At 43.3% G+C, this 15251-nt stretch overlaps 1 long non-coding RNA gene across 2 annotated transcripts in view; it reads right to left on the reverse strand.

Annotated features, from left to right (window-relative positions):
- The window catches only part of LOC143441489 (uncharacterized), a 47296-nt gene that overhangs the window by 31328 nt on the left and 717 nt on the right, over positions 1-15251 (reverse strand). Inside the window, exons 1-2 of one of the 2 annotated variants that reach the window (XR_013108962.1) lie at positions 8462-8776; positions 1434-1559 (exon numbers count right to left, since the gene is read on the reverse strand). This is a non-coding gene — a long non-coding RNA (uncharacterized LOC143441489). Of the gene's footprint in view, positions 1-1433; positions 1560-8461; positions 8777-15251 lie in introns of those variants that run through there. The other variant, XR_013108961.1, reaches the window with a different exon arrangement.

Genomic DNA, 15251 nt, shown 5'->3' on the forward strand with positions numbered 1-15251 from the left:
CTGATTTAGCTATCATGAAATTGAAACATGGATTGGAGTAGAATGCCTTTTTTAAAATGCATTTTTAATTATATATATGGAGGGGTGCATGTGAGTGTACATACATATGGAGACCAGTAGAGGGCGTTAGATTCTCTGGAGCTAGAGTTACAAGCAGTTGTGAGCCACCCAATATGGGTGTTGTGAACCAAACTTGGGTCCTCTAGAAGAACAGCAGGTGCTTTCAACTACTAAGCCATCTCTTCAATAGAATGTTTGTTTGTTTGTTTGCTTGCTTGCTTGGTTTTATATTCATAATGTTACCTTTCCAGTGACTTCCAATTCACTTCAGGCAATCAAGGGGAATGCTGGTCTCTTCGGCACCGCATCCTCTTTTTTTGAGACAGGGTTTCTCTGTGTAGTCCTGGCTGTCCTGGAGCTCACTCTGTAGACCAGGCTGGCCTCAAACTCAGAAATCCACCTGCCTCTGCTTCCCAAGTGCTGGTATTAAAGGCGTGCACCACCACCGCCCGGCGGCACCGCATCCTCTTGCAATGTCAGTAAGAACTACAAACCTCTGTCTCTGATTTCTCTCATAGACTTCTCTGAACCAGAGAGGATAGATGTAAAAGATGACATGTAAATTGTCATGACATAGGCTTGACATTTTGGCTTTTCTCTCAAGTGAAATCAAACCTCAAGGAGATCCTGGATCTGTTGCACACTCCATCCTCACGTGTCAGGTGGTTATGGTGACAGCCTCAGAAGAAGCAGAAGCAGCCTGACCTTTCAGTCACAGCTGTGGTGAAACAAGTCCTCTTAGACTAGAACTCCTGTCCTCAGTTCACAAGACCCCATTCCTATACTCAAGCCTTTCCTGCTTCTAATACTGAGGGTGGTTTCCATTTCCGAGCCTTGAATGCAACATGGCTGAGTAAAGGTTGGAAAAGAATGTCCAGAAGGTAGACCCAAAGATGAAAAGATAAAGTAGTAAGAGAGGAAGAAAATTAGAAATTAGAAAACTGTCCCGTGGGGCCAGATCAGGGGGCTGGATAGATGGCTCAGTGGTTAAGAGCACTGACTGCTCTTTCAGAGGTCCTGAGTTCAATTCCCAGCAACCACATGGTGGCTCACAACCATCTGTAATGGGATCCGAGGCCCTCTTCTGGTGTGTCTGAAGAAAGTGATGGTGAACTCCCATGGGGACAGAACAGTTTGAGCCCCAAGAAATGAAAATATGGAAACCAGAGAGACAAAGAACAGGAGTTGACAAAATATAGTTTCACACATGCACAGCAATCACAGAAGATAGATTTTCTCACAGGGCAAACTCACTGGGAGCCAGCAGATGCACACCGCGCCTGTCACGGTGGTGTAGCAAGAAGTCCACAGTCCCACCAGTGAGAGTCTCTCAAACAGGACTGGACTCTAACTGGGTCTATCGCAAGACTTACCTATCCATTTATAACACATTCAAGGGTGCTGCCATATTTTCCAATATGTTGAGGGCTTGCGGACTCAGCAGTCAGATCCAGATTCTATTTCAACAGTAAAGCACACAGGAAGAGGAGGCAAGACACCTAATGAAGCAATCAACACAAAATGCTGTTTTTGAGATAAGTAGAAAAACTAAACCTAGCTTGTGTAAAAACCATTGCCAGTTTCTTATGTGTCACAGTGGGATAAATGGTTGCCTGTTTCTTTAAGTTCTTACCTGCACAATGTATGAAAATTGCTATAAAATACTGCTTACTCACCAGAAAAATAAAACCAAGCAACAGAAACATGTGGATTGATTGTATTATTCTCTAATTGTTTGGTGTTTACTTAGAATAATCATAAGTTTTAAATGAACCCCAAAGAGTGATGAAGCATACAGGCCAAAAGGAGGCAGGTCGGGCCCTTGGCCCGGTGGTATGTGTTTATCTATGTGCACGACCCTTAGTTCAGGTTGAGAGGATGGCCGAGGACATAAAGCCAAACGTGGTAGCACATGTCTGTTATCCCAATATTCCCACAGCAAGATAGGAGGCAGAGAAAAAATGTTCTTGACATTCACAGATCCAGTGGCCTGACTTAAATGATGTGGGACAAGAGCCACTGACTTACTCAGGCAAGGTGAGAGTTGAGGAACAACGCCAAGGCTGTCCTCTGACCCCAAGGCTCCTACACACACATACATGCATGCACACACTGGGGCGCATGTAAGCACATACAGACCCTTGGTTCTAAACACACACACATACACACAGACCCTTGGTTCTAACCCATACACACACACACATACATGCTCACATACACACATATACATACATACCAACCCTTGGTTCTAACCCACACATAGACACATACACATACAGATGCATACACACACATACAGATGTATACACACATACATACACACATATACAGATGCATATACATATGTACACATGCATACACACATACACAAACATGTATACACATACACACATGCACACACATACACAGACCCTTAGTTCTAATCGATACACACATATACATGTATGCACACACACATATACATGCATACTCATATGCAAATAACACATATATACATGTATACATACACATACATACACATACATACACACACATGCATACACACCCAGATCTTTAGTTCTAATCATACACACACACATATGCATGCACACACATACATATGCAGATACACACACACATATACCCAGACCTTTGGTTCTAATTTATACATACATACACATGCACACACACACCACACGCAGGTGAAAACATCTTTAAAAGAATCATTAAGGCATCAGATTTTGTCACAGCATAGAGACTTACTTGAGAAAAGTAAGACCAACGTCATCACAGCAGGGTGTGGTGGCCCACCCTTGTAATCCCAGCATTTGAGAAACAGAGGATGCAAGCTGACTTCCAGGGCAGCCTTAGCTACATAGCAAGACCTTGACTCAAACAAAAATCTAACCAACCAAAACCCAGAAACAAGCGTGGCAGCACTCCCCTGTCATCCCAGCAAGGAGCTGGGTGGGAGAGCAGGAGGACCCACAGTTACAGGTCATTAGCTATGGAAGTCAAGCGAGCCTAAGGAATCTGTGAGACCTTGTCTCAAAATAAAAAGTGGGCTGAGGACAGTAGAGTTCAACAGGAGACTTCTCGCTCCAGGCTCTCACATCAATGTGCTATACTTAAGAAAGGAAGGAAGAGGAAAGGAAGGGGGGGTTAATAAATATTTGTTGACTGGATTAATGTGGCAGAAAGAAAGCATACGGTATGCAGAACAGGCCCTCAAAGATGCTCATGGCCCACACTGCATTCTATGAATGCATTGTGCCGCACGACAAAGGGTCTTTGCAGATGCTATTGAGATACAGGCCTTAAAGTAGGGAAGGCCGCCCTAGATAAACTGAGTGAGTCAAGGGTGATCAGAAGAGCAGTCTCCTGCAGGGAGCCTTAAAGCTGGAAAGAGAGAGATGGCAGAAGAGGAAAGCAGAGAGATGATGTGTAAAGTGAAGGGTGCAGATTCCTGCCACCATTGTTGTGGGGTGAGCAGTGGGGAGGAGCAGGTACAAAGGAATGTGGACAGCCTCCAGGAACAGAGTGACTAGAAGGAAGTGGCTACCGGAAGTAGAATTAGAATTCTAGCCACAATCTCCTGAACCTGGAAATAGATTCAAATCCAACATCTGAATCAGCAAGGATTGTCCCTCAGCTGACACCCTTCTACCAGATGAGCCTCCAAGCAGGGGAGGGGATCTGACTCACACTGGACTCATTCTCATCTACTGAACCCTGAGAGAAGAATCAAATTGGTTTGGGGACTAAAGATGTCAGTCAATGATACAGCACTTGTCTAGGATGTATTCGAACACAAGGCCTTGTGTTCGAATTCTCAACACTTTCAAACACTGTAGGGAGAGGGGGCGGAGAAATAGGTGTTTCACAATAGGAATGAAAGTTGTAAGCAATTGTTGAAGCAGCAATAAGAAATGTCTTAGTTTCCTTTCCTATGTTTGTGATAAGATATTCTGACAAAAGCAACTTAAGGGAGAAAGGGTTTATTCCAAATCACAATCATGTATCATGGTAGGGAAGTGAACAGTGGCGTAAGCAACTGACATCCACCATCAGGAAGCAGAGAACACACTGCTATTCAGTTCTCCTCTCCTGTGTGTACAGTCTAGGGCCACAGCAAGGGAATGGTACTGCCCACACTGGGCAAGTCTTCACACCTTGTAGTGTCTGGATAGATATGGCCCCCATAGAGTCATGTGTTTAAATGCTTGGCCCATGGGGAATGACACTATTAGGAGGTGTAGCCTTGTTGGTATCGTAGTGGCCATGTTAGAGGAAGTGCGTCAGTGTGGGGGGTGGGCTTTGAGGTCTCCTATGCTCAAAATCAGCCCAGTATAGAACACCGTCCCCATCTGCTACCTGAAGATCAAATTGTAGAACTCTCAGCTCCTTTGCCAGTACCATGTCTGTCTGATGCCGTCATGTTTCCAACCGGATATTAATGGACTAAACCTCTGAAACTGTAAGCTGGCCCCAAATAAAATGTTTTCCTTTACAAGAGTTGCCTTGGTCATGGTATCTTTTCGCAGCAATGAAGACCTAACTAAGACACACTTCAACTGAATTAAAGGAGATAACCCCACAGGCATGCCCAGCGGCTCATCTCCCAGGTCATGCTGGATTCTGTCAAGTTGAAAATTAACAGTAAGCATCACAGGACAGTAATACAGGAGGGAGTGACCAGTGAGGAGAGGGTGGAAAACTGAGGGAAGAAATAAAGCTTTGCTTCTCTCTAGGACAAAGGGCATTTGTACAACAAGGAGAAGGCTGCCAAGGAAACAGAGCTAAGGCAAGGTGCTGTTGGCTTGTTTTTCAGTTAAGAAGAATGTGTAAACACTGAATATGGAGTTGACTAAAATTATGACATAATTATTTTGAAAGAAAACATGTGGAGGAGGCAGAAATAGATATTTACCTAGAAGATGTGGCAGGGAGTGGTTTTGTTTTGGGGGTTGTTGTTGTTGTTGTTATTGCCCCACACACCCATTTTGTTTTGTTTATTTGTATGTTTTTTCAAGACAGGGTTTCTCTGTGTAGCACTGGCTTCCTGGGACTCTCTTTGGAGATCAATCTGGCCTTGAACTCACAGAGATCCACCTGCCTCTGCCTCTGGAGGCTGGGATTAAAGGCATGTTCCACCATGCCTACTTTGACTTTATTTTTGTTTTTATGGTTTATTTATTTATTTTATGTATGTGAGTACACTATAGTTGTCTTCAGACACACCAGAAGAGGGCATCAGATCCCATTACAGATGGTTGTAAGCCGCCATGTGGTTCTGGGAATTGAACTCAGAACCTCTGGAAGAGCACTCAGTGCTCTTAACTGCTGAGCCATCTCTCCAGCCCCTGATTTTGTTTTATTCTAACCTGGGAGAATTGAAGGAATAGTATGTGGGGTATACAGGAAAAATATTGATCATTTATTTAACAAAAAGTACTCAACAGAAATTTCTAAAAGCATGTGAGGCATAAGCTCACAGACAGGATGCTTAGTTTTGGAATAGACAGCAGAAGGTTACTGCTCAGAGATGCAAGATAAGGGTGCTAGGGACTTTTAAAAACACACATCATGAATCAGAATGCTAAGTATATATACATATATACATATATGCATACATATATATACATCAGATGTAATAATAGTTCAATAGAATTTTTTCCTCTGGGGGGCTGGGGATATAGGTCAGTTGGTAGCACAAACTTTGAGTTGGATTCCCAGAATGGCATAAATCAGGCATGATAGTGTTTGTAATCTCAGTATTCAGGAAGTGGAAGCAGGAGGATCAGAAACAAGGTCATTCTTGGCTAGATAATAAAATCCAAGCCATCGTGAAGTAGAGACCTTGCCTTGGAAACAGATTTAATAATCAAATTTTTAAAGGGGGAGGGGGTTGTGTGTGGTAGTGATGGTTTGTCAACTTGGGTTTTTTGTTGTTGTTGTTGGTGGTGGTGGTGGTAGTGGGTTTTGCTGTTGTCGTTTATTTGTGTGTGGCCTACTAACCATATGGTTCGCTTCAACCATTTAGAGTGGTGAGATGACTCAGCAGGCAGAAGTGCCCTCTGCCCTGACTGACTGATAATAGGGCAGAAAGAAAACCAATTCCTTCAGTTGTTCTCTGACACCCCACCTCCACACACACACTATCTCACATAAATAAATGTGATTTAAAAAAAAACATTTAAAAATAAAAAAAATTTATTTTTACAGCAAATTGTTAAGGGGTTGGAGAGATGGCTTGGAGGTGAAGAGCAATGTCTGCCCTTATAGAAGATCCAGGTTCAATTCCCAGAACTCACATGACTATGACTACAGCTTCAGGGGATCTTGTCCTTCTTCTGGCCTTTTGGCCACTGCATGCACATGGTACATAGACATACATGCAGATAAAACATCCATATGTGTGGAATAAAAGTAAATATTTTAAAGTTTCCAAAGCGAATTGTTAACCCAGGGTAGGGGTACCCCAAGTTACATAATATAGATACAAAAACGGAAAAACAGGCACAGTCATGGGTGCATTAGAAAGTGGGGGGTACCAGGAATCAATGATCTGAGTTGAAGCTGTAGAAAACGTTCAGGTATCTGGAAATGTGGGGGCAAAGTAGCAGAACGAACAACTCCGTAAGTTACACATTGCCGCTCCTGAGAAGTTATTAGAAGATCAGGAGAAGAATGCCTGCAACCACACTAGCTTTCAAAAGTATGTGTTACTTTGATAAAAATAAAATTTATTACATTTCTACTTGATGGGTTGCCGGCCAGCCTGAACTACATAATGAGGCCCTGACTTAGTTAAGGTTTCTGTTGTTGAGATAAACACCATGACCAAAAGCAAGCTGGGGAGGAAGGGGTTTATTTCATCTTACAGTTCAGGTAACAATAGTTCATCACTAAGGAGAGTTGGGGCAGGGACTCATCCTGGAGGCAGGAACGGATGCAGAGGCCATGGAGGGGTGCTGCTTACTGGCTTGCTCCTCATGGCTTGCTCAGACTGCTTTCTTATAGCACCCAGGACCACCAGCTCAGGATAGCACCAGCCACAGTGAGCTGGGTCCTCCCACATTAGTTATCAATCAAGAAAATGTCTTAAAGCTTGCCCGCAGGCCCATCTGGTGGGTTATTTTTTCAGTCAGGGTTCCCTCATCTCAATGACTCTAGCTTGTGTCAAATTGACATAAAACTAGTCAGCACAGGCCCTAACAAGTGTGTGTGTGTGTGTGTGTATAAAAGAACAGAGGCTGGAGAGATGTCTCAGTAGCTAAGAGAACTGGCTGATCTTAGAGGCCGGGTTTAATTCCCAACACTCACACGGCATCTTACAACCTTATCTCTAACTCTCTGGCCTCCAAGGGCACCAGGCACACACATGATGATGCACAAACAAGGTGCAAGTGAATCCTCATAAAATAAAAATAACTAAATATCTTTAAAAATAAATTAAGCTGGATATGGTGGTGCACACCTTTAATCCCAGGACTTGAGAGGCAGAGGCGGGAGGATCTCTGAGTTCGAGGCCGGCCTGGCCTGCAGAATGAATTCCAGGACATCTAGTACTACACAGAGAAACTGTCTCAAAACAAACGAACAAAAAAGTCGAATCAAATCAAAAAACAATTGTTAGCTTTATAAATAAAATTATAAAATCAGGAGACTACACATACCTTAGATAGATGAAAGACAGTAAAATAATAATACTTTCATAAAGCCACGCTGTTCATTGACTGTAGTACATAGGTAAAGACAGTGTTTTCTGAACCTACTGTGAGAGGCCTGAAGCCTGTTGTTGGATACCAGCTGTGGGATTGAACACAATGGGCAAAATAGCTGTGGTCCTTTGGCTGAAGCCTCCACTGGGGTAGCCTCAGTTCCTGCTTTCTACCAAATCCTTATAAAGCCACCTGATCAAATTTCTCAGGAGGTAGGGGACAGCCTTGGAACGTCTAGGTCTGATATTCATTCCACTGTGGGACAGGGGCTCCTGTGCCTGATTTTGTTCACTCAGAGGCCGGCTCAGCATCCTCTGTACCCAGCATTGGCTCCAATGTGAAAATCATTTCTGTCCTCAAGGAAGCGCCAGGCCACTTAATTGCCGTAGTGGCTATTCCTGGTTGTCACCATGACTGTATCTGGAATGAACTACAATCCAGAATTGGAAGGCTCACCTGTGATCCTGATCTTGAGGCTGAGAGATACAAGTTTCTGACCATGGAGATCTAGAGGCATAGTGTCTATGAATGCTGGGAGATCAAGACAAAGAGATCTCTGAGTTCCCGGTCATCTGGGACAAAGCAAGTCCCAGATCCAGGCATGGTGGCACACATCTTTAATCTGGGCCACACCTTCTGCTGGAGACCTATATAAGGACATCGGAAGAAGGCAGATTTGCTCTTCTTTGCCTGCTTACCTTGTGGGGCTGAGCAACTGCTAGGTCCTGGGACTTCCATTCAGAGCTGCTGCTGACCATTGTTGGGGAGTTGAGTTCTGTTACCCTAGAGAACCCTGACTAATACACTTACTTACTCACTCACTCACTTACAAACCCTAACTTACAAAACCTAAAGTGTAGCTTTAGACAAACTCTTGTGCTTTTTTTTTCCCTTTTCATTCTTCTCTAGACTAATGAAAAATTCACTAGGATGACTTTGCATTTCTGTTCAAATTGTGTGCCAAGCTCAAAAGGCATGACCCCACTTCACAACGGAAGCAGGAACAAGCTGAGAGGTGGCAGCTCTTCTCAGAACCCTTAGAGATCAAGGGTCATAGGGAAATGACAGCGGTTAGAGAGTACACAGAAACAGCTCGGCAGGGCAGCCTCAGCTAAGCACAGTAACATGTTTAAGCCCTGAGAATCACTGGGGCCGGGTGTAGACTTCCCATTTCTGGACCAAACTGAGTCCAAAGATCTAGGCAAGAGAATTTTTTTTATTCTTTTTTAGAGCACTGTGTTCTCTGTGGCAGAGGCCTCCCTTCAAAAGAAACTACTTTTATCGGAGCCTTATCTACCTAGGGAACAGCCAATTAGACATCTTCAGCCTCCTTTAGCTTTGTGTCTCACAAAAGTGAAGGGGAAAAAGCTAAAATATATCTTGAAGTCTAGGGACTCTGGCCTACTAAAATACACACCCTCATACCGCACAAAAGAGACTTAATTGCAAGATTATCCAAAGATTCCCCTTACCAGAGCCTTACTGCAGCATCAACATGGCTTTGGTATAAAAACAGGGAATTACAATTGAGAAAGCTGTAAGCTTTCATTCAAACAAGTTTCTAGGAAAACTCAGACAAGGGAAGCAAATTAAAGAGGAAATTGAAGCCTTTGACACAGTTACCGTAAATGGTAAACACAGCCTAACTCCAGGCCGATCATCACAGGCCTGTCTCCCTCAGTCTCTATTAGACTACACATCATGTCTAACTACTGGAAAATTATAGGGGCATGTCTAGAGCAAGAAGGAAAAAATCCAGAAGACTGGTGCTGTAGCTCAATGGTAGAATTGTTGCCTAGTATGTATGAAGTCCTGAGTTGGTTTTTGTTTTTGATTTTGAACTGAGTTTTATACAGTAGAACTGGACTCTGTGTGTGTGTGTGTTTGTGTGTGTGTGTGTGTGTGTGTGTGTGTGTGTGTGAGAGAGAGAGAGAGAGAGAGAGAGAATCATAACTACTCTTAGACATGGCAAAGGGCATTACTGAACTAGGAATTTAACGTTACTAGGTCGAGCATTCTAAGGGTTCTAGTGGAAAGAGAGGATTACACATAACCCCAGTTCTAGGAGTGTCCAGGGGAGATGGTTGGTCCCCGAGGCTCACTGGTCAGTTATCCTAGACGAATAAGATCCTAGATTGAATAAGAAATTCTGTCTCAAAGACAAAGATGAAGATAGAGGAGACATAACGGTGGCCTCTGACCTCCATTCACATGTGTAAACACATATGCACACACCTGCACAAGCCTGTATACATACATACATACATACATACATACATACATGACACAGACACAGATACACACACACACACACACACACACACACACACACACACACACACACTAGACAGAACCCAGGTGTTCGTTTCACAGATAAATTGCCCTTTGCTGAGTGTGGCCTGTATGTGCCTTTAGTTCCCTTTCAAGGGTAGACACAGAAGAACCAGGAACTCAAGGCCATTCTCTTCTGAATGGCAAGCTTGAGACCAGACAGGGCTACAGGCAACTTTGTTTCAACAAAAGCAACCTTGTTTTTGCAGTGGGTTTTATGGATACTGAAGGAACAATCCATAGAGGAAAAAGAAACGTAAGTTTTATTTCATTAAACTAAAACCTCTGACTCTGAGAAGTTACTGCTAAGAGAATAAAAGGCAAGCCACAGGCAAAAGGAGAGTCCGCAGCACGCATTTGATAAAGGAGGGGAATGCAGAGTATCCTAACAAGTCCTAATATTTAACAAAAGAACAAACAACTCAGTTTAAATGGGTAAAAAAATAAAATATAAGCCAAAAGCCAGGGGAGAGAGAGAAAGCTTAGCAGTTAAGAGTCTTGGTGTTCTTGCAAAGGATCCAGGTTCGGTTCCCAGGCCCCACATGGTGGTGAATAACCATCCACAACAGTTCCGAGGGATCTGAGGGCCTCTTCTGACCTCTGTGGTACCAGGCACACAAGTAGCATATAGATAGACAGACAGACAGAGACACACACACAAAATAAAAGTAAATCAATCCTTCTTTAAGGGAAGAAAAGGAAATAGACACTTCAATAAAGATATGCATATAATAAATAGCCCATGACAAGGTGTCACCAAGGAACTGTAAATTAAGACAATAATAAGACACCATGCATGCCAATTCCAATGGCTCAAATCAACAAAACAAATCAACAGAAACTAAACTCTGACAAACCAGATATAGGCATGTTCAGGGAGCACCACTCTTCCCTGCCAGTGTAATAGAAAATGTACAGTCACTTTGAAGGCAGTTTCTCAAAAAGTCAGACATCGGGGCTGGAGAAATGGCTCAGCAGTTAAGAGCACTGACTTCTCTTATGGAGTTCCTGAGTTCAATTCCCAACAACCACATGGTGGCTCACAACCATCTGTAATGGGATCTGATGCTTCTCTTCTTGTGTGTCTGAAGACAGTGACAGTGTACTCACATACATAAAAAGAAGTCAGACCTGATTTGGGGGCTAGGGAGATGGCTCCATCTGTAAAGTGTCTGTAGCACATGCTCGGTGACTTGAGTTCAGGTCCCTAGCACCCGTGCAATAACCCAGGCACACCAGTACATATCTTTCACCCATTGGTCAGCCAGCCTAGTGGAATCAATGAGCAGTAGGTTCAGTGAGAGACTATGTCTCAAAAAATAAAATAAGATGAAGGATGAAAAAGACATGCAGGGGCTGGAGAGATGGCTCTGCTCTTAGGAGCACAGGCTCCTTTTCCAGAGGACCAAAACCCAAAACCAAAAACCTAGGTTAATAAATAATCTGTGGTATATTCATTTAATGGAATATTATTCAATGATGAGAAGAAATGAGCTAACAAGCTATAAAAAGACATGAAGGAAGTATAGTGAGAATCTTGGTTTCTTTAAAAAATACAGAAATAAGAATGTGTCTTTGAGGCTGGTGAGATGGCTCAGAGGTTAAGAGCACTGACTACTCTTCCAGAGGTCCTGAGTTCAATTCCCAGCAACCACATGGTGGTTCACAACCATCTGTAATGGGATCTGATGCCCTCTTCTGGTGTGTCTGAAGACAGCAACCATGTACTCACAGAAATAAATAAATCTTTTTAAAAAGAAAAGAAAAGAAAAGAAAAGAAAAGAAAAGAAAAGAAAAGAAAAGAAAAGAAAAGAAAGGTTAGTTTTTTGTTTTAATTCCAGGTTGTGGGCTACGGGGCTGCTTCACACTGTCCACAGCAGCTGACTATGATTTGCCTTGTGCTCTAGCAGGGGGATGAATTTTGCCAGCTGCAGATACTTTGTTTCTGCAATCATGTGACGTTTGGAAATCTGGGGACTTTTCAGAGAATATATAAATACTAGGGCCCCTAAAGAGTGTCTGTTGGTTGGTTGCTGTTGTTTGTTAAGTAATTGTGGGCAAAGAAGAAATCAAGATATCCTGACAGCAAAGATCAAACTTGCCCCAAGTAGCTTAATGCCCCCAATTAGCAAGTAGTCTAACATTATCTTTGCCCCCCGCTTCTCCTCTATCCTCTTTTTTTTTTTTTTTTAATCTTCTATCTAGTGTTAGGGGTTTGAAAGGGTTTGGAAGAAAAGGGGTGGAGAAGGGTGAGAGAAAGAAGAACACACAAAGTAACAAAGATACAGCTCCAAGGAGCTTTAAACCTGAAAGATGCCAATCAGAAGCTGCTACCTACTGTAACATGATCCAAGTCTCTCTAGAAAAGGCAAAACTACAGTGTAAAATATCAGTAGTTGCCAAAGGTTGGGGTTATAGAAGTAGGGGATGAATGAACGAAGCACAGGGGATTCTTGGGACAGTAAAACTTTTAGAAGACAGTGGTGGATACATTATCTGTCATGTTTGTCAAGATCTGTGGGAGTTTAAAAATCTAAAGAATACAGTCGGATGGGAAACCGGGTGCTGGTTAAAGATAATGTCTCAATACTGCTCATGTAGCAAATGAATCACAGGAATGTGGATACGTTATCAACAAGAAGAATGTGCAGTCAGGAATAGGGAGGTACTGGACTGATGTGCTGTCCAGTTAATCCACTCTTTCTTGTCCCAAGACAGCCATGTGCCCTTCTCCCACACTCCCGTAATCATTTGCCCATTTGGTTGGTCCTGTGCCACACTGTGCAGTTTAGTTTTTGTTTTTGTTTTTGTTTGAGACAGGGTTTCTCTGTGTAGCCTTGGCTGTCCTGGAACTCACTCTGTGTCCAGGCTGGCCTCGAACTCAGAAATCCGCCTGCCTCTGCCTCCCAAGTGCTGGGATTAAAGGCGTGTGCCACCACTGCCCGGCTTTTTTTTTTTTTTTTTTTTTTTTTTTCCCATGAATCACATGGGAAGAGGGAGAGGCAGCAGGATTCGAATTCGGGAAACAGGGCACGGTTGCTCTATGGAGGCGGCCGCCCAAGGCGTGCGCCGCCACCACTGGCTTGCTTGCTGTTTAGTTTTTGTCGACTTGACACACACTAGAATCATCTAGAAGAGGAAACCTCAACTGAAGGACTGCCTGCATCAGATTAACCTGTGGGCAGGTCTGTGGGCCATATTCTGATTAATGATTGATGTGGAGGAGCCCGGCCCACAGCGGGCAGTGCCAACCCTAGGCAGGTAGGTAGCCCATTGCTGAACAAGCTATGGAAAGGAAGTCAATAAGCAGTGTTCCTCCCCGGTGTTTACTTCCGTTCCTTCCTCCAGGTTCCTGCCTTAGCTTTCTTCAGTGATGGTCTACACTGTGGAAATATAAGACCAATAAACCCTTTCCTCCTCGCGTCGTTTTTATCTCAGCAACAGAGAAGTAAACTGGATGCACCTTTGAATCTGTCAGTTGGTTGTTGTGGCTTGCTGACCCCTGACCTAGAATGCAGAGATGGTGAAAGGATTTAATCCATGCAACCCTGTAGCAGGCACCCGGGGAGGCCTGACAAAGAGCACTTCTGTTCACTCCATGTACTGATGATGTAACTTGTGATGTAATCATTATAAGTAAGCCTCTAACCCATTAGGCCACTTTCTAGATGGGGGCCTAAGACTGTCCTGTCATTTTAGAGTTACTGCACTCTGAACAGACTCTAGATTTGTAAGTAACTGGTCTTTGGTCCACAAAGGACAAATCCCCATGAGGTGCTTGTGGTATTAAGAAACCAATCCAGTATTCCAGTTCAGTCGTTTTGATTAAAATCCATGTTTTTTTTTTTAATATTACACAATATACTCTTAATCTCGTTCAAGTTAAAAGTTGTACTTGATTCAGGACTCATGTAGTCTGCGTCTAAAGAACAAATGTCTGTACAACAGACGATGTAAATGAAAAAGGCCCACAGACTTGGAAAGGACCTTTATACCCTAGAAGGTCTGTGCATACATACGTAATCTGAAGCAACCAGCCACTCCATGGTCTCAGCTGCCATGCAGAAATGTAGACAGCATTCCGAAACAAGGCAGAGAAAGTAGTTTTCTGTCCATAGAAATCTGATTTTTTTTTTTTAAGTTGGTAACTGGACTGGGGCTATACCTTAGTTGGTAGGGTCCTTGACCTACTGCCCCCACACATATAAATATGCACACATGAGAAAGAAAAAATGTCAGCAACTGTGCTGGATAGTTTTATGTCAACTCTACACAAGCTACAATGGTCTGAGACAAGAAGAGCCTCGATTAAGAAAAAATACCTCCATTAGGCAAGCTGTACGCAAGCCTGTAGGACATTTTCTTAATTAGTAATTGATTGACGAGGGCAGCCCACTGTGGGCTGTACCATCCCTGAGCTTGTGGTTCTGAGTTTATAAGAAAGCAGACTGAGCAAGGCAGCCAGCAGAGCCCCTCCATGGCCTCTGCATCTGTTTCTACTTCCAGGTTCCTGCCCTGTTTGAGTTCTTGTCCTGACTTCCTTGATAATGAATAATTTGGAAGTGTAAGTCAAATAAACCCTTTCCTCTCCAGCATCACAGCAATAGAAACCCTAACTAAGACAGCAGCTATCTCAAACTGGAACTGTTCATAGGGAGGGTAGGGAGTTATGTACATGAATTGGGGTGCCGATGATGGGTAAGGACTGAGTTCTGACTCGCTCAGCTAACTATTATTAAGTCTGAGCCATCAGCAACCCACTTCAAAGTAACGGACACAGAATGACATTGAAATGACCACTTGGTACTTGATGGGGGCAGGGCAGGAGAGTCAAGCGGTGAATTTGAAGTCTGTCATTAAGCCAAGTAAGGGTAAAGGAGAAATGACAAAGGCCTATTGCTTTGTTCTTTCTCTAAAGACTGTAAGCTTCAAGAGGCAGGTCTTGCTGTGTTCTCCAGCATTCAGAAAGCTGCCACACACAATCTGTGGAAAATGAAGGAGTGGTGGTAGAGGTATTTTGAAGGGCTAGGCTTAAGGGTCAATAGGCTTGAGTGAAGTATTAATAAAATTTAGGTAACAGTGAACGACATTTGGAGATCCCGGAGTTCTTTCTGTCTTTGCCGCTTTCCCTTTGAAGGATACTTGGGGACCAGGGTA

This window comes from Arvicanthis niloticus, chromosome 2 (assembly GCF_011762505.2).
Source record: "Arvicanthis niloticus isolate mArvNil1 chromosome 2, mArvNil1.pat.X, whole genome shotgun sequence".
In the NCBI taxonomy this organism is placed as follows: domain Eukaryota; kingdom Metazoa; phylum Chordata; class Mammalia; order Rodentia; family Muridae; genus Arvicanthis; species Arvicanthis niloticus.